The sequence below is a fragment of the Schistocerca cancellata genome, chromosome 8, assembly GCF_023864275.1.
Source record: "Schistocerca cancellata isolate TAMUIC-IGC-003103 chromosome 8, iqSchCanc2.1, whole genome shotgun sequence".
NCBI lineage: Eukaryota > Metazoa > Arthropoda > Insecta > Orthoptera > Acrididae > Schistocerca > Schistocerca cancellata.
The window spans coordinates 197,190,546-197,216,393 of record NC_064633.1 but is presented as its reverse complement, the minus strand read 5'-3'; positions in this window follow the sequence as shown (position 1 = coordinate 197,216,393).

Genomic DNA, 25,848 nt, shown 5'->3' with positions numbered 1-25,848 from the left:
TTTGTTCTAAGTCGTGTCTCCCTACCACTTTCGCGCAACGACGCTCTGAGCGTGTTTTTTAGGGAATTGACTAGTTTGAACCTGGGACCTGTTGCTGGTAAGGAGACGCCAGACCACACATGACATGTAGAGTTCAGAAGAGTTCAGTGAGACTAGCGATGATATAACCAAATACTTAATTATTTCAGCGTCAGCTCCACTGCACTCCCTGTAAAAGAATCTTAATCCTAACTAAATTTAGTGGAAGGGGTTCAAGGCTTTCCTATTTTTAGTTAGCTGGTAAAATAACGTCGAAAAAGCAGCTAAGTTTACCATTGGAAATTTTATTCTACTCACAAAACATTGTTTATAAATTGCACTATTGATAAAAGGAAATGTTTTAATACAGGATGGTAAAAACCAACTGCGTTCAACAAAAATGTGAACGAATATTCCCTGAATGGGTTTCCAAGTTCTTCAATGGATCGAAGGATGACCAATGCCATATCACATCTATAATATAGGTTTAAATTAAGTTTCACAAAAGAGAAAACTATCAAAATGGTCTACAGTGACCCTCAATTATCTTTAATTACTTATCTAACTTGTCGTAAATTACAGTGGCTGATGTGGCTTCTCAATAATCATATAACAGAAAAATCATCGCGTTTCAGATTTTAACTTACGTAGCAAATGTGAGTACCATGAGCTTTAATTGACGATCGACACTAGTATTACGCAAAAAGGGGATGTAACAGATGAGACTTCTGCAGTTCTGAGTGAAGCCTTATGCGCTCAAAAATGCGGCATCGCGTGCGTTCATTACCTTGTCGGTGTTCGTCAGGGGACGGGGGCGGCACAGCTCCACGCACCTCGCCGTCTCGGAAGTAACTCTCTCCTAACTTCTCCTTACTACAATTTACCGAAGTTGGTTTAAAAAAAAACTATCTGGCTGTGTTTTCGTCTGACCAATCAGGGTCTCAATGTTAACCTCAAGCTCCGCCTACAAAAATTCTGTCTATCCAATGAGAAACGTTATTCTTTTCTTGGTGGGGCAATGTTTTTAAAGTTTGCAACGTAACAGAGACGCGAAAAAGTCTCACGCTAAAACTTGCAGCTGGTGTGGCCCTTTTAGTGTTATCGTAAGATCTATACTGTTCTTCTGGAGGGCTCTATCTTTTAACATGGGCTGGGGGGTGGTCCTGGCAGTTGGCTGGCGACGTGGGTGTCCGTCCCTTATCGTAGGGCCTTCTAGCTTAACACGTTTCTGCTCTCGGCTTCTGTTCTCGTTTCTCCCCTCGGAACTGCGTCTGTCTCACGGTGGGAAGGTGTGACATGCATTTAGGTATTCTTGTGTTAGTTTGTGGTATTCCATTTGCTCACTCGTTACTCGTATTACTTTGGTTAATTTAATGTCACGATTTATTCGGAGCTATGTCACATACTGCTGGATTTGCTTATCATGTCAGGGTTTTCATGGAAGGTGTTGGATTTGCCTGACACCTTACAACAGTGCAACTATTATCAATGCGTTAGGGTAGTAATGTAGTCCCAACGTAACTGTAAAAATGGCTCTGAGCACTATGGGACTTAACATCTGTGGTCATCAGTCCCCTAGAACTTAGAACTACTTAAACCTAACTAACCTAAGGACATCACACACATCCATGCCCGAGGCAGGATTCAACGTAACTGTAACACATACAGTTACCAGTCAGAACAATATGACAACCGAACTACTATCAATATAAACGCGTCCATGCGATAGCAGCGTCACCTAGAGAGGAATGTATGCTAATCAGACACACACACGGTGCATGAAGTGTCAGTGAGCGTTTTGTCCGTGTGTAGAATGGGGAAGGCGCGTGATCTATCCACACTTGACCGAGGACAGATTGAGACGGCCTGGAGGCTCGGCACGAGCATTTCGGAAACAGCACGATCTCTTCGCAGCACGAGAGTTTAGGATGATGACCCCGTGTGAAGGCTGCCTCTACCGTGCACGAATACAGGCGTTATTTCCACGGTGGCGTAGGGGAGTTGAAAGAAACAGAAAATGTAGAAAAGCGATATTATGTCTCTGAAGAATATATCAGTATACTGTAACAATATCAAAGGTACGGAAAATAAATTGGATGTCTTAAAATACACAGTGCCTTTCTTTTGGACTGACGCTCGTATATAGATAGCCGATACAGGAGTGGCAGAGACATTTAATCAGTTCCGCGTATTGCACACGGAAGCCCGTCCTCTGCCCGAGGCAGTCCCTCCCCCCATACTCGTGTTTCCGTGGCCTGCGTCGGTTCGTAGCATCGATCACCGATCTATTCAGGTCACGTCTCGTGACGTAAGAAGCACCCCAGCCGCCTCTGTCCGTCTCAGTGCTGGGCGTCTCCTTCACGGCGAGGTATGGAGTGGATAAATGTCCTCTGTGCCGTATTGGCGGGACAGACGCTCATCACAAATTTGTATCTGCCCAGTCTTCTCCATATATCGGGTGGTTATTATTAAACTTTCCCTATTTAACACGTTATAGCAAGGGAACTAACTATCGTACGAGGACCAAACGTGCAAAGGGCGGCCACAACATGTGGAACGCGGATTTATTGCAAATTTTTTCTTCTTTATTGATTTTCAATTCCCCCCGAAGGGGGCGGGCTGGCAGCAGCTTAGTACGCTGCTCTACAGCCTACAGACTTTTTTAAAAACGGCAGAAGAAAAGAAACATGAAAAACAGGCAATAAAACGGTGACTTAAAGCGTAAAAATGGCGGAAAAATGCGAAAAGTTAAAACAGAAAGCAAAAGGGGTTGGCAATGTTAATAAAAGACACAGGAATCAGACAAGTAACATAGTAGACACACAATTAAAAAACATGGCGACAGTCTGGTTTCTGTTCCCAAGAGATAAAAAAATCACACCCAGCGACACTATGATGGCCGTTCGCAACACTTCCCAAATGACACAGCACGGAACACTCACTGTAAAACACTCACTGTAAAACACTGCACGAAAATGGCGGCACAAAGATGACACTTCCGAGCCAAATGCAGATGGGGAGGGGGGAGGGGTTACTGCAAACTTGGTACACTCGTAGTACTTCATGAGGACAACAAAATGCGTAAGCAGTAGCACGTACTTCTCAAGCGTTTTTGAGAAAATCTCAAGATAATTTCGATCGCCAAATACAGGGTGGTCCATTGATCGTGACCGGGCAAAATATCTCACTAAATATACATCAAACGAAAAAACTATAAGAACCAAACTTGTCTAGCTTGAAGGGGGAAACAAGATGGCGCTATGGTTGGCCCGCTAGATGGCATTGCGATAGGTCAAACGGACATCAACAGCGTTTTTTTAAATAGGAACCCCCATTTTTATTACATATTCGTGTAGTACATAAAGAAATATGAATGTTTTACTTGGACCACTTTTTTCGCTTTGTGATAGATGGCGCTTTAATAGTCACAAACATATGGCTCACAATTTTAGACGAACAGTTGGTAACAGGTAGGTTTTTTTAAATTAAAATACACAACGTAGGAACGTTTGAATATTTTATTTCGGTTGTTCCAATGTGATACATGTACCTTTGCGAACTTATCATTTCTGAGAACGCATGCTGTTACAGCGTGATTACCTGTAAATACCACATTAGTGCAAGAAATGCTCAAAATGACGTCCGTCAACCTCAATGCATTTGCCAATACGTGTAACGACATTCCTCTCAACACCGACGTTTTTGAGATTCCCGATTCTCGCGCAATTTGTCTGCTACTGATGTGCGGATTAGCCGCGACAGCAGCTAGAACACCTACTTGGGCATCATCATTTGTTGCAGGTCGTGGTTGACATTTCACATGTGGCTGAACACTTCCTGTTTCGTTAAATAACGGAACTATCCGGCGAACGGTCCGGACACTTGGATGATGTCGTCCAGGATACCGAGCAGCATACATAGCACACGCCCGTTGGGCATTTTGATCACAAAAGCCTCACATCAACACGATATCGACCTTTTCCGCAATTGGTGAACGGTCCAGTTTAACACGGGTAATGTTTCACGAAGCAAATACCGTCCGCGCTGACGGAAAATTGGGGGTTCCTATTTTAAAAAAACGCAGTTGACATCCGTTTGACCTATGGCAGCGCCATCTAGCGGGCCAACCATAGCGTCATCTGGTTTCCCCCTTCAAGCTAGACAAGTTTCGTTCTTTTTAGTTTTTTCGTTTGACGCTTATTTCGTGAGATATTTGGCCCGGTCACGATCCATGGACCACCGTATATATGCCTGTGCGTGGCCGTTGTTAACACGAAGCGGCGGCATCCGAGTGGATGCCGGCACGGTAACTCAGCGGGTTCGGCCAGACAGTTAACTGCCCTCTGTAATAAAAAACTGAGTTAATGGATCAACGACGAACTGAAACGGGTGTCTTGCGACGTCCGCACCGAGCAGATAAAACGAACGAAAACGGATAAAATGAGATTAAAAAAAAGTTGCCTACTCAACAAGGAAACCTAGGTTCAAGTCCTCAGCCAAGACACAAATTTAAAAAAAAAATAAATAAATAAAAGTGGTTAGCGTTCAAGCCCCGTAATCGAAGGATCGGAGGATCCAGTCCCGTTCGTCAGTTTCTTTTATTTCTAACACACTCATTTTCTTTACTATTTATATTACAATTCATCTAATGGGAAAAATACGTGTAATCGGATGAACTTTTATTAAATTTACAATGTTATTTGGCGGTCTACAAATTTTTATTATCACAAATAATATAATATTCATAACTAGTAATCGACCAAACACATAAAGTGATACTGAAAATGTATGCTTGACCGTGTCTTCAAAATTGTTCGTATTTAATCGAAAGAGAACGAGAAATTGATTCTCGTGAAGACGCTATTAAAATACACTCTATACTGCATGACCATTTATCAGCGCCGATATTTAAGGAAATGCTGCGTTATGCATGGTTTGCTTCCAAATTATCGGCTGAAAGAGAGGATTTTGAAAATGTTACCGAGGTTTGTTTTTGCACGGAAAACCTCAAAATACCTTGCGTTTGCGGAAACATAGCATTTATTCAATGCCGCTGGTACCGTTTAACTTTTATGTTTTCCATGTTTGTACGACAAATACCATCCTGCAACTTGTACTCGTAATGTAGAAAGCGACGATTAATTGTACATCTTTCGAAAGCCCTCTGTGCAGGACAAAACTTGGAGGTAACAAGTCGTTTCGGGCTCCTTCCAGGCATGAGGTTTTTCTCAAATCGCGAACAAGCATACATTTTCAGTATCACTTTATGCGTTTGGTCGTTTACTAGTCGATAGTTATGAATATTATATTATTTGTGATAATAAAAATTTGTAGACTGCCAAAAAACATTGTAAATTTAATAAAAGTTCATCCGATTACACGTATTTTTCCCATTAGATCAATTGTAATATAAATAGTAAAGAAAATGACTCTGTTAGAAATTAAAAAAAACTGACGACCTGTACTCGATTCTGCGATCCAGTGATTACGGGACTTGAACGCTAACCACTCGACTGCCGCCGCTTCGTGTTAAGAACGGCCACGCACAGGCATATACTTGACGACCGAAATTACCTTGCGATTTTCTCAGTAACGCTTGAGAAGTACGCGCTGCTGCTTATACACTCCTGGAAATGGAAAAAACAACACATAGACACCGGTGTGTCAGACCCACCATACTTGCTCCGGACACTGCGAGAGGGCTGTACAAGCAATGATCACACGCACGGCACAGCGGACACACCAGGAACCGCGGTGTTGGCCGTCGAATGGCGCTAGCTGCGCAGCATTTGTGCACCGCCGCCGTCAGTGTCAGCCAGTTTGCCGTGGCATACGGAGCTCCATCGCAGTCTTTAACACTGGTAGCATGCCGCGACAGCGTGGACGTGAATCATATGTGCAGTTGACGGACTTTGAGCGAGGGCGTATAGTGGGCATGCGGGAGGCCGGGTGGACGTACCGCCGAATTGCTCAACACGTGGGGCGTGAGGTCTCCACAGTACATCGATGTTGTCGCCAGTGGTCGGCGGAAGGTGCACGTGCCCGTCGACCTGGGACCGGACCGCAGCGACGCACGGATGCACGCCAAGACCGTAGGATCCTACGCAGTGCCGTAGGGGACCGCACCGCCACTTCCCAGCAAATTAGGGACACTGTTGCTCCTGGGGTATCGGCGAGGACCATTCGCAACCGTCTCCATGAAGCTGGACTACGGTCCCGCACACCGTTAGGCCGTCTTCCGCTCACGCCCCAACATCGTGCAGCCCGCCTCCAGTGGTGTCGCGACAGGCGTGAATGGAGGGACGAATGGAGACGTGTCGTCTTCAGCGATGAGAGTCGCTTCTGCCTTGGTGCCAATGATGGTCGTATGCGTGTTTGGCGCCGTGCAGGTGAGCGCCACAATCAGGACTGCATACGACCGAGGCACACAGGGCCAACACCCGGCATCATGGTGTGGGGAGCGATCTCCTACACTGGCCGTACACCACTGGTGATCGTCGAGGGGACACTGAATAGTGCACGGCACATCCAAACCGTCATCGAACCCATCGTTCTACCATTCCTAGACCGGCAAGGGAACTTGCTGTTCCAACAGGACAATGCACGTCCGCATGTATCCCGTGCCACCCAACGTGCTCTAGAAGGTGTAAGTCAACTACCCTGGCCAGCAAGATCTCCGGATCTGTCCCCCATTGAGCATGTTTGGGACTGGATGAAGCGTCGTCTCACGCGGTTTGCACGTCCAGCACAAACGCTGGTCCAACTGTGGCGCCAGGTGGAAATGGCATGGCAAGCCGTTCCACAGGACTACATCCAGCATCTCTACGATCGTCTCCATGGGAGAATAGCAGCCTGCATTGCTGCGAAAGGTGGATATACACTGTACTAGTGCCGACATTGTGCATGCTCTGTTGCCTGTGTCTATGTGCCTGTGGTTATGTCAGTGTGATCATGTGTTGTATCTGACCACAGGAATGTGTCAATAAAGTTTCCCCTTCCTGGGACAATGGATTCACGGTGTTCTTATTTCAATTTCCAGGAGTGTACATTTTGTTGTCCTCATGAAGTACTACGAGTGTACGAAGTTTGCAGTAAATCCGCGTTCCAAACGTCGTGGCCTCCCCTTCTCAGTAGCATTAATGTCAAGGACATGGGGACGAGAAATGATACAGAATGAATTCAGTTGAAACACTTTTGACGTGTTTCTACGGTACGTCATACCATTACATACCTGTACCATTACTGCTACAAAATGGGCTCAATATGACGCCCATCAGTGTCCAGAAGTTTCTGAAAGCGCAGGATTGTATTCTGCGCAACAGAACGAAGCTTTTCTGTAGGTATGCTGGCTACCTCTCTTGATATGCTGCGCATCAGATCAGCACATGTGTGAACGCTCCCCTGGTAAACCCTGTCTTTCAGGTCGCCCCACAACCAAAAATCACAGGGAGCTAGATCAGGCCAAGCATTTGTAAACGATCGGCTGATAATTCGATCGTTTCCAAATGTGTTTCGGAGAAGGTGAGCTTCACGAGCGATGTGCGGTAGGGCCCCATCTTGCATGAAAACTGTTGAGTTCAATACGTCTCTCTCCTGTAGGGCGGGTATGACCTGCTGGCGAAGCATATCGCAGTAACGCTGGCAAGTCACACAGCACGTCTTCGGTCCTAGAGCGCCAACCTGTTCAAAAAGAAATGGGCTAATGATAATCGTAGCCGTGAAGCCACACCCGTAGGATGACACGTTCACCACACAGAGGAACTTAATACACAGTGACTGGAGATGAAGATCCCCACACTCGGCAATTCTGTGTGTTCACCTCGCCCGTCAGAGAGAAATGACCTTCGTCAGTTCATAGGATGCCGGCCCATGTGGCCGAGCGGTTCTAGGCGCTACAGTCTGGAACCGCGCGGCCGCTACGGTCGCAGGTTCGAATCCTGCCTCGGGCATGGATGTGTGTGATGTCCTTAGGTTAGTTAGGTTTAAGTAGTTCTAACAAGGGAACCTCCCCATCGCACACCCCTCGGATTTAGTTATAAGTTGGCACAGTGGATAGGCCTCGAAAAACTGAACACAGATCAATCGAGAAAACAGGAAGAAGTTGTGTGGAACTATGAAAAAAAAAGCAAAATATACAAACTGAGTAGTCCATGCGCAGGATAGGCAACATCAAGCAGAATGTGAGCTCAGGAGCGCCGTGGTCCTGTAGTTAGCGTGAGCACCTGCGGAACGAGAGGTACTTAGTGCAAGTCTACCCTCGAGTGAAAAGTTTAATTTTTTGTTTTCAGATAATTATCAAAGTTCAGGCACTCACACATAATTAACTTCGCTCTCCAAATTTCAGGACATGTTCAGATTTGCTTGCACATATGCAGGATTTGACGGTCTACACACGGAAAAATTTGAAAACGTTAAAAACATATGTTTTGACAGAGCACAGGGAAAACTGCGACTGTGAAACTGTTGCATTCATTTGTTGCAGTTTATGTGACACTCTTATGTTTTCATCACTTTCTGGGAGTGATTATCACATCCACAAGAAAACCTAAATCGGGCAAGGTAGAAGAATCTTTTTACGCATTCGCCAAGTGTACAAGTTACGTGGGTCGACAACATATTCCTGTCATGTGAAGCACATGCCGTCACCAGTGTCGTATAGAATATATCAGACGTGTTTTCCTGTGGAGGAATCGGTTGACCTATGACCTTGCGATCAAATGTTTTCGGTTCCCATTGCAGAGGGACGTCCTTTCGTCTACTAATCGCACGGTTTTGCGGTGCGGTCGCGAAAACACTGACATTAAACTTATTACAGTGAACAGAGACGTCAATGAACGAGCGGACAGATCATGACTTTACGAAAATAAAGAATTAAAATTTTCACTTGAGGGAAGACTTGAATCAAGGACCTCTCGTTTCGCAGGTTCTCACACTAACCACGCGACCACGGCGCTCCTGCGCTAAAATTATCCTTGATGTTGCTTATGTTGCACATGGACTACTCAGTTTGTATATTTTGCTTTTTTTTCATAGTTACACACAACTTCTTCCTGTTTTCTCGATTGATCTGTGTTCAGTTTTTCAAGGCCTATCCACTGTGCCAACTTATAACTAAATCTGAGGGGGGTGCGATGGGGAGATTCCCTTGTAAGTTCTAGGGGACTGATGACTTCAGAAGTTAAGTCCCATAGTGCTCAGAGCCATTTGAACCAGTTTTGTCCATAGGATGATCCCTCATCAACTTCAGTCCTTGCGAGAAAGTGGAGAGCTAAGTCAACACATCGTTACGCGTCCTGTGGTGCAAGCTGGTGTACGATATGGATCTTGTACGCATACCAGTTCAGAATGGTTCGAAGCATCCTGTGTACAGTAGATCGCGGGATGTTAAACTGTCGTGACACAGCACGCGCTCTCCCTGACGATCGGGAACTGCGCGCAGCGTTGTCTGCCATACCTACAGTGATTTCAACAACAACCTCTGGTGCAACCGGTTGTCGGCCTCTTCCCAGAGCTACACCCAGTTCTGTAGTTGATTCTAACTTCATCATCATGTGCTGCGCGCAGCACATGGAGAAAGAGGACCTTTCCGTAATACTTTCAGCTGGCGATATTCTCGAAGAGCAGCTGCAGCATTATTATTGTCTTGATAGTCGAACTTCACTAATAATGCCCTGCTCCTTTTGTCGAAGCTCATGTTCACACGTCAACAAGTGCACTGCAGCTGGTCAGATGTGTGAGACTATGAATCACCATGACTGATCACGGCACCTGGTGGCCATTTTTGGAACTGGACGGTGGTGCTGTGACGCTTGGAAATGATGCACCCCATACTCTGGACATTAATGCTACCAAGTTTCGTACTCTTACTGAAATTAGTTTCCGTGTAGCAACGTGTTAAATAGGGAAAGTTAAATTGTAACCACCCGATATAAAAGGAAATGTCCTGACTGACTTATCATCGCCCAAACAATCAAGGACAGAAACTTGAAATTTCGGAGAGGGTGTTGATCTTATGTTGTAAGCATGCTTAGGAAGGGATTTTTCGAATAGCCACCCCGAAGGGTTTGAAATAGAGGATGAAAGCCTTTTTGAAAATATGTTATTGCGACAATTCTGAAGGTAGAACTATGATAATTGGTATTTGGTTTCTCGGTTAGAAACAAAGAAATATATGCTTCGGCATTTTTGGACATTCAACCCCTGAGGATGTGAAATAACGGGTGAAACTTTTATATGAAAATAAATCATTATTAAATGATTACTAAAGCATTTTCATAGCAATATCTATGAAAATTGGTATGTGACTTCTCGGTTAGAAACAAAAAAAAAAAAAAAAAATACGTGTGATTCTCCAGCTTCTCCAGGCGTATTGCTTGCTCGGACAGTCCACGGGTGTACTGTCGGTCCATAGCGTCCAACGGGCACAATATTTCGGCGATCAGACATGTCGCCATCGTCAGGTGCGCTGACGAACTGAACTCCTGACAAGGGAATCTCCCCATCGCACCCCCCTCAGATTTAGTTATAAGTTGGCACAGTGGATAGGTCTTGAAAAACTGAACACAGATCAATCGAGAAAACAGGAAGAAGTTGTGTGGAACTATGAAAAAAATAAGCAAAATATACAATCTTAGTAGTCCATGCGCAAGATAGGTAACTTCTAGGATATTGTGAGCTCAGGAGCGCCGTGGTCTCGTGGTTAGCGTGAGCAGCTGCAGAACGAGAGGTCCTTGGTTCAAGTCTTCCCTCGAGAGTTAAGTTTAATTTTTTATTTTCAAACAATTATTATCTGTCCGTCCGTCCGTCTGATGCGAGGTAACTGCACCGTAGTATGGGGAAGCTACACCTAAACAAACATCGAAACACACGACGTCAGTCGACTACAGCGCGTGGAAGAGAGAGTATTCTTGCTAACGAGGCTTCCTGGCTGGCAGTCGACTGTTCGTTACTTTGGACGAGAGTGCATTGAATACGTGAGATGTATTCCGTGGACAATATGAATCCAGTAAATATAGCTCGCAACTTCAGTAACAAGATCTGGGCGCTGATGACCACGCTGTTTAGCGCCCGAAAACCTCAAACCACCAAACCACACACACACACACACACACACACACACACACACACACACACACACAATAACAAGATCAATGAATATTTTCCGAACTGCAAGTTTGCGGTGCGGTCGCAAAACACAGACACTAAACTTATTACAGTGAACAGAGACGTCAATGAACGAACGGACAGATAATAATTGTCTGAAAATAAAAAATTAAATTTTTCACTCGAGAGAAGACTTGAACCAAGGACCTCTCGTTCAGCAGCTGCTCACGCTAACCACGGGACCACGGCGCTCCTGAGCTCGTAGTGTCCTATAAGTTGCCTATGTTGCGCATGGACTACTAACTTTGTATATTTTGCTTATTTTTTCATAGTTCCACACAACTTCTTCCTGTTTTCTCGATTGATCTGTGTTCAGTTTTTCAAGGCCTATCCATTGTGCCAACTTATAACTAAATCTGAGGGGGGTGCGATGGGGAGTTTCCCTTGTGAGAGCAGGCGACCGTCTTATATCCCCTCCCCTCGCGAGGCGTTCTCTCCGCGGTCCGCGCCCGCGCGTCAGCGGTCGGTGAGACGCTGGCGTCGGCGTCTGTGGTGGCGTCGGTGTAATTGCCTCGTCCGCCTTAGTCGCCCGTTAGTTTCCTTTGCTGAGCGTCTTTTTAATTAGACTCAATGCTGGTTCCCATGCCCTGCTGAGATTATAGCCGCAATCTCGGTTGATGAGTCCGTCCCTGGTACGAATTTCGTGGCCTCTCTAACGACGCTGGCTCAGTATTTAGTTTTCTGTGCCAGGTCTGGTATGTTGGTAGTTCATTCGTGATTTTCGGACAAATATTGCTCTGCGACTGCCGACTTGTTGGCGTTCCTAAGTCGAGTACGCCTCTGATGTTCTCGGAAACGATTTCCGATGGTGCACACTGTCTGTCCAATATAAGTCTTCCCACATTGACACGGAATCTGGTATATGCCGGCCTTCCGCAAACCGAGATCGTCTTTGACACTTCCCAATAATGCTCGCCTTTTATTTGGTGGGCCAGAGACAGTTCCTGCTCGATGTTTCTTCAGTATTCGTTCTACTTTCCCCGGTAGTGCGCCAGTAAATACGGTATATAGGTAGTGGCTATCTCTTTCTCCGTAACTTCTTCCGTCTCCACACGTTGTACTGTAGAGGTGGGGCAGAGAGCGCGTCCGATCTGCTATTCCGAGTACCCGTTTTTCTGGAATACAGTTTTGAGGTGTTACAGCTCTTGGGGCAGACACACTGCGTCAGAGATGGTGCGCGCCCTATGCACCAGTGTTTTTAGCACCCCATACCTCTGCGCAGGGTGGTGGCAGCTATCCGCTTGCAAATACAGGTCGGTGTGCGTTTTCCTCCTGTATACACCGTGGCCCAGGGTGCCATCCGCTCATGTATATTCTGTCCTCCTATATGGTGTGGAGATATGGACCTTAAATAAAAACATGGAGAAGAAGCTGGAGTCCTTTGAATTGTGGCTTTATAGGCGGATCCTGAGTATACCTTGGACCCAGAGAGTGACAAACGTAGAAGTTTTGAGAAATTAAACAACATAGTGAAATACCGAAATTTGCAGTAACAAGGGCATATCATGCGTAATAGAAATATATATGATTTGCTACAAAAAATACTTCAAGGGGAAACCAACAGCAAAAGAGGTCCTGGAAGAAGACGAAATTCTTGGGTTTGACAACCTTAGATGCTGGTTCAATATGACTTCAACAGAACTATTCTGTGTTGCTACCAACAAGAGAAGAATTACCATCATGATCGCCAACATTCGAAATGGATAGGCACCGAAAGTCGAAGATATCTAGTGTGAAACTGCCTGGGATGACTCAACGGATAGAGCATTACCCACGAAAGACAAAGATCGGGATCCGCTAGCAAGTGGTGTAAACAGTATTAATCTACCAGTAAGCTCCATAATCCTGCCTTTATGGACCTTGCGCAAACTATATGACAGAAATACACAGGTGCAGAGTCTTGTATGGCAGTGCCATCGGTGAATATTTTGTGAAGATACTTGATAATCATCTGAGACCGAAATTGTACAGTCGGACAACGAGTACAGAAAGAATGACAGCTGCAGGCAGCATTAAATCATTTAAAAAAGCGAAAATGATAGTGTGAGCACTGTTTTGACGTTCTTTTGCAGAGGTGGGGAGGCGTAAAGTTTAGCACATGTTTCAGGCTGTCTATACGGCTAACTTACATTTGTATGCGAAACAATGTTAGCGTAACTGATGCCTTGTTCAAGGACTTCTAGAAACAGACAAGTTTTTCAGTCACTGCTCAAGTAACCTTTTCAGTAAACACTCGGTGGACTTCTAGTTTCCGCATTGCGTCAGGCTAAGACAGTTATTTCCTGGGACATACGTTTCGAACCTAAGAATAAAAAATAACCGTGTTTGTCATTGTATAATCTTTATCAAATTTTGATTTAGCTGACTCAGGCAGACGTATCGGGGAGGAGAAAAGCGTTACGAGGGGCATTCAAGTTCTAAGGCCTCCAATTTTTTTTCTCCGGACTGGAAAGAGATAGAAACATGCGCATTGTTTTAAAATGAGGCCGCGTTCATTGTCAATACGTCCCAGAGATGGCAGCACCGTACAGCAGATGGAATTTTACCGCCAGCGGCGAGAATGAAAACTGTTTTAAATTCTTAAAATGGCGACGTTTTCCTTACTTGAACAGCGTGCAATCATTCGTTTTCTGAATTTGCGTGGTGTGAAACCAATTGAAATTCATCGACAGTTGAAGGAGACATGTGGTGATGGAGTTAAGGATGTGTCGAAAGTGCGTTCGTGGGTGCGACAGTTTAATGAAGGCAGAACATCGTGTGACAACAAACCGAAACAACCTCGGGCTAGCACAAGCCGGTCTGACAACATGATCGAGAAAGTGGAGAGAATTGTTTTGGGGGATCGCCGAATGACTGTTGAACAGATCACCTCCAGAGTTGGCATTTCTGTGGGTGCTGTGCACACAATCCTGCATGAAGACCTGAAAATGCGAAAAGTGTCATCCAGGTGGGTGCCACGAATGCTGACGGACGACCACACGGCTGCCCGTGTGGCATGTTGCCAAGCAATGTTGACGCGCAACGACAGCACGAATGGGACTTTCTTTTCGTCGGTTGTGACAATGGATGAGACGTGTATGCCATTTTTCTATCCAGAAACAAAGCGCCAATCAGCTCAATGGAAGCACACAGATTCACCGCCACCAAAAAAATTTCGGGTAACCGCCAGTGCTGAAAAAATGATGGTGTCCATGTTCTGGGACGGTGAGGGCGTAATCCTTACCCATTGCGTTCCAAAGGGCACTACGGTAACAGGTGCATCCTACGAAAATGTTTTGAAGAACAAATTCTTTCCTACACTGCAACAAAAACGTCCGGGAAGGGCTGCGCGTGTGCTGTTTCACCGAGACAACGCACCCGCACATCGAGCTAACGTTACGCAACAGTTTCTTCGTGATAACAACTTTGAAGTGATTCCTCATGCTCCCTAATCACCTGACCTGGCTCCTAGTGACTTTTGGCTTTTTCCAACAACGAAAGACACTCTCCGTGGCCGCACATTCACCAGCCGTGCTGCTATTGTCTCAGCGATTTTCCAGTGGTCAAAACAGACTCCTAAAGAAGCCTTCGCCGCTGCCATGGAATCATGGCGTCAGCGTTGTGAAAAATGTGTACGTCTGCAGGGCGATTACGTCGAGAAGTAACTCCAGTTTCATCGATTTCGGGTGAGTAGTTAATTAGAAAAAAAATCGGAGGCCTTAGAACTTGAATGCACCTCGTATATCGCGTGAATCCAAACGCCACCGATAATTTTTTTTAGTATTTTGGTATAAGCGTTGGCGGTTCGGGAACATTTTTCCACACAAGCGACATGCCATTTGACGCTGCCTCTCTGCCCCTCCCTTCCCTCTCCGCCAGAGATTAGTTTCCTTTCGTATCTTAATTTAGTGGTGATAATAGACTGCATAGTGCTAAATATTAAGAGGGAACAGTTTCATTAAAGTTTATTGCTGAGATATTCGAAAAGTTTCCGTGAAAGCGGGAAGAACTAGACTAATTCTGTGGTTATAGCTTCAATAAAAATATCCTATCTATTAATCTGAGTGGTAAGTATGAAAATACAGAATCTTTGTCTTCTAGTACAGTTTTTAGCCTCTACAGCTCCCTCAAGTACAGTGGAAGCAATTCCCCGAAGTCTTAATAGATGTCCTATTATCCTGTCCTTTCTTCTTTTCAGTGTTTTTCACATACTCCTTTCCTCTCTGATTCTGCGCTGAACCGCATCATTGCTTGCCTCATCAGTCCACCTAATCTCAACATTCGTCTGTAGCACTACATCTCAAATGCTTCGATTCTATTGCCGCGCGTTCCCGCCGGAGGTTAGAGTCCTCTCTCGGGCAATAATGTGTGTGTTGTTGTTAGCATACGTTACTTAAAGTAATGTGTAAGTCTAGGGAACGACGACATCAGCAGTTTGGTCCCTTAGGAATTCACACACATTTTTTTTCGATTCTCTTCTGTTCCGGTTTTGCCACAGTCCATGTTTCACTACCATACAATGCTGTGCTCCAAACTACATTCTCAGAAATTTCTTCCTCAAATCAATGCTTATATTTTTTCATCTACTTCGTGATCATCAATCCTGATGTTAAATATCTCTCTGTTCTCATTTCTGCTACTTCTCATTACTTTCGTCTTTCTTCGATTTAGTCTCTGTCCATATTTTGTACACGTTAGTCTGTTCATGCCATTCAGAAGATCATGTAATTCTTCTTCACTTTCACCCAGAATAGCAATGTTATCAGTGAATCATATCAGTGACATTCCTACACTTTGAATTTTAATTCCACTTCTGAACCTTTCTTTTATTTTCCTCGTTGCTTCTTCGATGTATACATCGAGCAGTAGGGGCGAAAGACTACATTCCTGTCTAACACCCTTTTCAATCAGAGCACTTCGTTCTTGGTCTTCCACTCTTGTCATTTCCTCTTGACATTTGAACATGTTGTATATTACCTGTCTCTCCCTATAGTTTACCCCTAATTTCCTCATGATTTCGAATATGTTGCACCATTTGACATCGTCGAATGCTTTTTCCAAGGCCGACGAATCCTATGAACGTGTCTTGATTTTTCTTTAATCTTGCTTCCATTATCAACCGCAACGTCAGAATGGCCTCTCTGGTGCCTTTGCCTTTCGTAAAGCCAAACTCATCGTCATCTAAAAGATCCTCAATTTTCTTTTCCATTCTTCTGAAAATTATGCTTGTCAGAAACTTGGATGCATGAGGTGCTAAACCGATTGTGCGACAATTTTCGAGCTTCTCAGCTCTTGCTGTCTTTCTGCCACTTCCCCAATCATTTTAGAAATTCTAATGGACTGTTGCCTATCCTTTCTGCCTTATTTGATCTTAAGTCCTTCAAAGCTCTTTTAAAGTCTGATTCTAATACTGGATCCCCTATCTTAAGTCGAATTCTGTTTCTTCTTCTATCACATCTGACAAATCTTCCACCTCATAGAGGCCTTGAGTGTAGTCTTTCCGCCTATCTGTGCTCTCATGTGCATTTAACAGTGGAATTCCCATTGGACTCCTAATGTTACCACCCTTGCTTTTAATTTCACTGAAGATTGATTTGACTTTCCTATACGCTGAGTCAGTCATTTCGTTTTCGATTTCCTCACATTTTTCATGCAGCCATTTCTTCTTTTCTCCCCTGCACTTCCTATTTATTTCAGTCCTCAGCGACTTGTATTTCGTATTCCTGAATTTCCCTGAACATTTTTACACCTCCTCCTTTCTTCGATCAACTGAAGTATTTATTCTGTTACCAGTGGTTTCTTCGGAGCTACCCACCCGTGTACCTATGTTTTTCTTTGCACCTTTTGTGACTGCCCTTTTTAGAGACGTCAATTCTTCAACTGTAGTGTCTACTGAGCTATTCCTTATCTTAGTATCTATAGCCTTAGAGAACTTCAAGCGCATCTCTTCATTCCTTAGTAATTCCGTATTCCACTTCTTTGCGTACTGTCTCTTCCTGACTAGTCTCTTCATCTTCGGCTTACTTTTCATCACTACTACGTTGTGATCTGAGTCTATATCTGCTTCTGGTACGCCTTACAATGCAATATCATATTTCGGAATCTCTGTCTCACCATGATGTAATCTAACTGAAATCTTCCCGTATCTCCCTGCCTTTTCCAAGTACATCTCTTCCTCTCATGATTCTTGAACAGAGTATTCGCTGTTACTCACTGAAATTTATTACAGAACTCAATTAATCTTTCTCCTGTCTTATTCCTAGTATCCAAGTCCATATTCTCCCGTAACCTTTTCTTCTACTCCTTCCGCTACACCCACATTCCAGTCACCCGGGAATATTGGTTTTTATCTCCCTGCACGTACTGCATTACTCGTTCAATATCCTCATATACTTTCTCTACCTCATCCTCAGCTTGCGACATGAGCATTTATACCTGAACTATCATGATCTGTGTTGGTTTGCTGTCGATTCTGATGAGAAAAACCCTGTCACTGAACTGTTCATAGTAACATAGTCTATGCCCTACCTTCCTTTTCATAACGAAACCTACACCCATTATACCAATTCCTGGAGCTGTTGATATTACCCTGTATTCAGCTGACCGGAAGTCCTTGTTTTCTTTCCATTGTACTACATTGCTCTTTCACTTGACATATCATTTATAACTGTAAGTGTAATGTAATAAATATTATAAAGCGTTAAAACCCCGATATTAATTTTTAAACACCCTGTATATTGTTCACCCACATATCTGAAGTAACATAATTGCTATGATTTTTTAAAAATCGAATGATTCTTTTTGATACACGCTGTATAATTCGCATACAAATTTTAATTGAAAGCTGCTGCCTTGTATCGGCCGTTCAATACGATATTGCAATGCCTGTGTTGTTAAACAGAACAATGTAATGTTCCCTCGGACTTGCATGTATGTGTAGTGGTTAATAAAAAAGAAAAAGAGACGAAAAGAAAGGAAAAGGTTGAAAATGTGGGAAGAAATGGTGAATAAAAAGGGGGTTTTAAAATCGTAAATGACCGTGAAAAATGGAAAGAATGAAATGCAAATCGGACTTCGTATTACAGAAAAGCTATCGGACTTGGTGATTGGGAAAAGCTATTGTTGGGGTGGTCCTTGTGGCGTTTTTGAGCACAAGTTAAACCAATTTCCAGTACAAAAATTATTGAAAAAGAACAGAGAATAACAAAATGTAACTGACAGGGGGAAATGGCGTAGATAAGAGTTCATTCTTTACCATGTTAACATGTCTTCTTTCGTGCAGCGTCCAGGTCTTCAAAAATGTCCTACTTCATTTCTGCGTGAAAAGTCTGCTCCGAAATCTTGCAATTGTCCAGGAATCACTAACTTATACAAATTAAAATCATCTTGATACTGAATGCAATTTATTTTACATTGCTACTTCCATCCTCTGAATTTCATAACTGCCACAATATGTCTACACATTAATAAGTTTTTCCGACTTAATCAGATCAAGACTAGCTAATAAGTTTTTTACGTCTGCATTAAGCTTCCGATCTCGAGAGACAAAAAAGAAACGGGTAGAAAAAAGAGTTAGAAACGGGTAGAAAAAAAGTTACAATTTTAGTATTTTCTCTGCCGTCGAGCGCTCATACCGCTGCGACGATATAATTTATATCTGAGGGAACGGGTGTAGCGCGGCGAAATTCAAAGTCCCGCTACATATGCAATCTATTCGTGAAAATAGTAGCAAAATCTCTACAGTCGTTCCCGAAATTAGCCTTCAGATATAGGCAAAAAACGCAGGGTTGTTTTAAGTTACATAGGTGTGTAGATACTCATTTGAGATGTGATCACAGTAGAACAGATGGATACAGGATCACAGGGTCTGAGCTCGGTGGAGCAGCACTCGCGCCGCTGTAAACGTCCACGTCCTTGCTTTCGGGTAATCCAGCGATGAGTACTGGGAGTGTCGCGGCCTGGATAGATAACGCATCTGCACACAGCTGGTGTTCTGAAGCGGAGGGGCGCATCGCCGTCAGAATGAGGTCAACGGCGAGCCGGCGGTATCTCGACCAGCAAAAGCATTGACACAGTTCGAGCTCTGTGTCAGGATCGAGCGCACCAGACGCCTCAGTCCGACAGCTGACTCATCTCCAAAACCGCTGCCACGGCGTGGATGGGGACACGAAATGTGCTGCCGGAGAAATCCGTCCAGGACGTGAAGCCATTGCTAGACCTCGATCAGGCCTTGCTGAGAGTGAGAATACGTGGAGCAAGTAAATTACTGCGCGGAAAGGTTGCAGCATGATTAAGACACGGAAGCGGAACTGATGCCACAAATGTTATTGCAGTCGTCGGCAGACAGACATTGGTTTCCGTGTCTCGCAAGAGATTTCGATCCACTTTCGTGTGCGATAGTACCGGTCGGTTGTAATTAAAGTGCAGCTAATCACGGAAGTCCAGTGTGGGATGTAATTGTCGTATGGCACCGAAGGTTTGTAGGTGTGTTTATGCGGAATCGATTTACGCTGTAAAAAAATTAGTTCCAATTTTGGCCACCAGGGGCCAATCTGGCGCTGTACAGCTTCTCGTGGATGTCTCCGGTGCTCAAATTTGACAAACTGTGTAAGCAATGATTAATAATAAAATCGGTTTTATGCCTTTTAGACTAGTTTGACCTCTTCTGCCCACGTACCATTCGTAATCAGTTACAAATGGAAAATTTTGGGGCACTGAGAATTATAAGGGTCTAAAGCACAGAAAGTTTTGAGAAAAAGATGTTTGTGAAAATGAAATTTGTAGACAAACCACCAGTCTCATGCATATGAATTATTTTTTAATCAACATTCTATACTTACAATGAAAAAATAATGTATCCATTTCATATTAAAAAATATTAATTAATACTTAAGAGAGCTTCAGTCTGGAACCGCGCGACCGCTACGGTCGCAGATTCGAATCCTGCCTCGGGCATGGATGTGTGTGATATCCTTAGTTAGGTTTAAGTAGTTCTAAGTTCTGGGGGACTGATGACCTCAGATGTTAAGTCCCATAGTGCTCAGAGCCACTTGAACCATTTGAATACTTCAGATTAAATTTATTATTAACATACATTCACAAAACTTCCATATGTAGGCTAGTGACAGTAGCGTGTTTTGACAGTCGTGGAATTTGTAATTACTGTGAAACTGGAATCGTAACTTAAATAACATATAATAAATGGACCACGCACGAAATTATGACTTGCTCCAACACGTCACGATGCTCGTTATGAGCATTTTCATTAGGTGCATTATGTAGTTTGAGGTTCACATAAAAGTGCCGATACACTTCCGATTATGTAGTATCAATAATAGATACATGTTGTAGATACTAAATTAAGTTGTCCACCCTAGATAACAGTTGAGCAGCACGTATCAACATAATTATGTTTTGTGCTTTGGCCCCATATACAAATGAATATCAGAGAAATTGGTGAGACAGTTTTTCAAAAATGGCTCTGAGCACTATGCGACTTAACTTCTGAGGTCATCAGTCGCCTAGAACTTAGAACTAATTAAACCTAACTAACCTAAGGACATCACACACATCCATGCCCGAGGCAGGATTCGAACCTGCGACCGTAGCGGTCACGCGGTTCCAGACTGAAGCGCCTTTAGACAGTTTTTCGTGGATGTTCATATATACAGTGTGGAGCTACGGATGTAGATAAATTTGGTTCACCATAGAGTCAACAGAGGCCAGGAACATACATGCTAGAATCTCAAAATCGATGATAGTGTGCTTTAGACCCTTACGGTTTCTCAGCGCCTTTTTCCTCTCTTCTTGCATTCACAGCGCCAGATTTGCACCTGATGGCCGAAATTGGACCTAATTTTTTTCAAGCGTAATTCGGTTCCGCATTAACGCATTGGAATATCCACCAAGTTTCACTGCGATACAATAATTACAGACTACGCTGGATTTATGTAAATAGCTGCACTGTAATCATAGCTACTGGATAGTACGTACTTATACAGTGATAAGCATTATGACTACCTACCTAATAGCCGGTATGTCCACCTTTGGCACGGATAACAGCGGCGACGCATTGTGTCGTGGAAGCAATGAGGTCTTGGTACGTCACTGGAGGAAACTAGCACCACATTTCCACACACAAACCATTTAATACCCGTAAATTCCAGAGATGAGGGATGTGAACTCAGAAACCACGTTCAATCACTTCCCAGATGTTCTGAGGCGTGGGGTTGATCTGTTATTCTGTTATTCCGCGCAACGGATTAATCTGAGATGTACCCTTTACCCTGTGGCTCCAGCAAGATGCAATTTCCACCCCCACACTACTACAGAAGTCAGACGCTCCTAACGTTCTAAAAAGAAATGGCTGAAAAACTTTCAGCAATAAATGTCTTCTGGAGTCGTCCGCTGTAAGGAAATGACACAAAAATTCACAAAATTTCTTACGTAACTAGTGGGATACTTGGGTACTGGAGTAGTGCTGGTTAGTGTAATAAAAACATGAAACTAACAAAAGTTGTTATTTATTTTGCAAAAATTCTGAAAAATCACAATGGCACTTTTAGTTATGAATTGAACAAGTTATATCCTGATTCTTTTCGGAATGTGAAGTTACCTCTCAAGGATAGGATTCGCTAATGAAATTTCTATACAAAGTTTAAGATGGTTGTTGACTTGGCAGAATGGCTGAGAGGCGCGCCTACTCAACTTGAATAATTATCCTTTAGAATGTTGCTAGGTACAGTCGAGGCTGAAGCGTGTGAAATGCAGTGAAGTGTACTGTTGTGGAGGAAATATGGGGCTCGCAAAAGCTGTAATGCACAATACCGTAAGATGCGATGACTGCTGTCTGCGCCGTTCACTGCTGACAAATAAGATAACTCTATCTGGATTGACCTTCGCCGATCAAACTCTCCCTATGCCTTGATAAAGTCAAGGATTCCTATTCGCCCCTAGTCTAACTATTGGCGTGGTACATCGGTCAGATAACCAGTCCACCACGATGCCACTCAAAATTCGCTCGCAGGCGTTTAACTATAACTCTGTCCATTCACACCGCACAATAAGTGTGTCGGCCAACACAGTGAACAACGCTTAATCACAAGGACTGAATACAGAGTAGCACTTCGATTCGCTCTCGACAGAGGTGCTCTCCAAGTGAAGTACTGAGGAGAGACTTGTTCCTAACTCCAAGAGCGAACAACGGAACAGCTCCTCTCCACGCCAAACGTGAAGAGGTATATCTTTCGGTCTCTTCCATTATTCCTTCAGCTCAAGGCGTCAGAAATATCGTCTGCCAATCAGCATTGCTCTTCTAAAACGGGAGAATGACGTTTCGTTTAAGGCAACCAATCCGGAAACCTGTAGCATTGGCGTTTGCTGTCTCCCTGTGAAAATCTCTGAAACTGCGTGCCATGTATAAAGAATGCGTAGGCTGGCCACTCCCACACAATGTAGCGGTATTTGCTTTTAAGCCAAACACAGGGTTGTTCCCCCCCTTCACTCGGGCCCACACTGTCCGCTACACGGGCGGTCACCGGCCGACATAGGCTGGGTCGTCCTCTGAAGGGACCGGCGTCCCGTTGTGCAGTTTCTCTCCCGAACTAAAAGCTTCTGTGATCGTTGTGTCTGGGGTGTATGTGTGTACGCCAGCCTCGAGTATTTCAACCACGGTGCGGTTACTTGTTAATTGCATATCATTTACATGAATTCATACAACATTGACTTTATCTTATCGAGTTTGGGTTCGAATGAAGCGTCTTGATGTGCGGAATATGATTGTGAGGGCGGAATATGTAAGCGATGAAGGTCAGGAGACCATGACGTCTTACAATGTGTTCGATTGGGTTCAGATCTAGTGAGTTGGGGAGCCAGCACATCAATTGGAACTCGCCACAGTGTTGTTCGAACCACTCCATCACACTACTGCCCTTGTGTCATGGTACACTATCTGGTTGAAAGTGTCACTGGTGCCGGGAAACAAAATCGTCATGAACGAATGTACATGGTCTGCAACCCGTGTACAGTACTCGTCGACCGTCGTGATGACTTGCACGGGCTCCACTGGACCCATGGATGCCCACGTGAATGTTTCCCCTGGACGATAGACTCGTGCCCCCCTATCGGTATAATAAAAAGGTATCGGGATTCATCGGAACATGCAACGCTTTGACACTGCCCGAACGTCCAGTGCCGAGGGTGACGAGTCCATTTCAGTCGTAGTTGCTGATGTGATGTTAACATTGGCACATGCATGGGTCGTCGGCTGCGGATGATGATGTTTGGTTTGTGGGGCGCTCAACTGCGTGGTCATCAGCGCCTGTACAAAGTCCCAATTTTTACACAGTCCAATTTTTTTCCCCAGTCCAATCGAGCCACTGTCACGAATGATGATGATGACGATGGTGATGTCGATGGAATGGTGAGGACAACACAAACACCCAGTCCCTGGGCAGAGAAAATCCCCAACCCGGCCAGGAACCGAACTGGGGACCCCGTGATCTAGAGACAGCAATGCTAACCACTGGACTACGATCTGCGGATTTCGGCTGCGGAGGACCATCGTGGTGCACTGTGTGTTCAGACACACTTGTACTGTGCCTAGGATTGAAGTCAGACGTTAGTTCCGCCACAGTCGGCCGCCTGCCCTATTTTACCAGCCTGCACAACCTACGAAGTCCGACATCTGTAATGAGAGGTGGCCCCCTAACCCCACGACGTCTGGACGTTATTTCATATTGGCTTCACCACGTGTTGAAGACACTCACCGCAGCACCCCTCGAACACTCGACAAGCGGTGCAGTTTCCGAAAGGCTCGTGCCGAGCCTCCGGGTCATCACAATCTGCCCTCGGTTAAACGCAGATGGATCGCGCCTCTTCCCCATTCTGCACACGAACAGCATGCTCACTAATACTACACTCCTGGAAATTGAAATAAGAACACCGTGAATTCATTGTCCCAGGAAGGGGAAACTTTATTGACACATTCCTGGGGTCAGATACAACACATGATCACACTGACAGAACCACAGGCACATAGACACAGGCAACAGAGCATGCACAATGTCGGCACTAGTACAGTGTATATCCACCTTTCGCAGCAATGCAGGCTGCTATTCTCCCACGGAGACGATCGTAGAGATGCTGGATGTAGTCCTGTGGAACGGCTTGCCATGCCATTTCCACCTGGCGCCTCAGTTGGACCAGCGTTCGTGCTGGACGTGCAGACCGCGTGAGACGACGCTTCATCCAGTCCCAAACATGCTCAATGGGGGACAGATCCGGAGATCTTGCTGGCCAGGGTAGTTGACTTACAGCTTCTAGAGCACGTTGGGTGGCACGGGATACATGCGGACGTGCATTGTCCTGTTGGAACAGCAAGTTCCCTTGCCGGTCTAGGAATGGTAGAACGATGGGTTCGATGACGGTTTGGATGTACCGTGCACTATTCAGTGTCCCCTCGACGATCACCAGTGGTGTACGGCCAGTGTAGGAGATCGCTCCCCACACCATGATGCCGGGTGTTGGCCCTGTGTGCCTCGGTCGTATGCAGTCCTGATTGTGGCGCTCACCTGTTCTGCGCCAAACACGCATACGACCATCATTGGCACCAAGGCAGAAGCGACTCTCATCGCTGAAGACGACACGTCTCCATTCGTCCCTCCATTCACGCCTGTCGCGACACCACTGGAGGCGGGCTGCACGATGTTGGGGCGTGAGCGGAAGACGGCCTAACGGTGTGCGGGACCGTAGCCCAGCTTCATGGAGACGGTTGCGAATGGTCCTCGCCGATACCCCAGGAGCAACAGTGTCCCTAATTTGCTGGGAAGTGGCGGTGCGGTCCCCTACGGCACTGCGTAGGATCCTACGGTCTTGGCGTGCATCCGTGCGTCGCTGCGGTCCGGTCCCAGGTCGACGGGCACGTGCACCTTCCGCCGACCACTGGCGACAACATCGATGTACTGTGGAGACCTCACGCCCCACGTGTTGAGCAATTGGGCGGTACGTCCACCCGGCCTCCCGCATGCCCACTATACGCCCTCGCTCAAAGTCCGTCAACTGCACATACGGTTCACGTCCACGCTGTCGCGGCATGCTACCAGTGTTAAAGACTGCGATGGAGCTCCGTATGCCACGGCAAACTGGCTGACACTGACGGCGGCGGTGCACAAATGCTGCGCAGCTAGCGCCATTCGACGGCCAACACCGCGGTTCCTGGTGTGTCCGCTGTGCCGTGCGTGTGATCATTGCTTGTACAGCCCTCTCGCAGTGTCCGGAGCAAGTATGGTGGGTCTGAAACACCGGTGTCAATGTGTTCTTTTTTCCATTTCCAGGAGTGTATATGCACCGTGCTTGTATCATTCCTCGCCAGGTGACGCTGCTATCGCCTGGATGGGCTTATATTGATAGTAGGTCGGTGGTCATAATGTTCTGGCTGATCAGTTTGCTTCCACGCACTTTTCAAGAAATAGAGGGTCAAAGCTTTACAGGCCTGTTGAACACAATACGAGAGCGCAAGCTGTCGAGTAGCACGGTGAGCCCAACCTTATAAAAGAGGCGCCACACGACAAGGCTGGCTGTATTGCTTCCCACTCTTCTAGTGTTTTTTTCTAATCTGTCACAGAACACCTGTGTCGCAACAATAAATCACTTTCTTCGGAAAGGAATAATAATAATAATAATAATAAC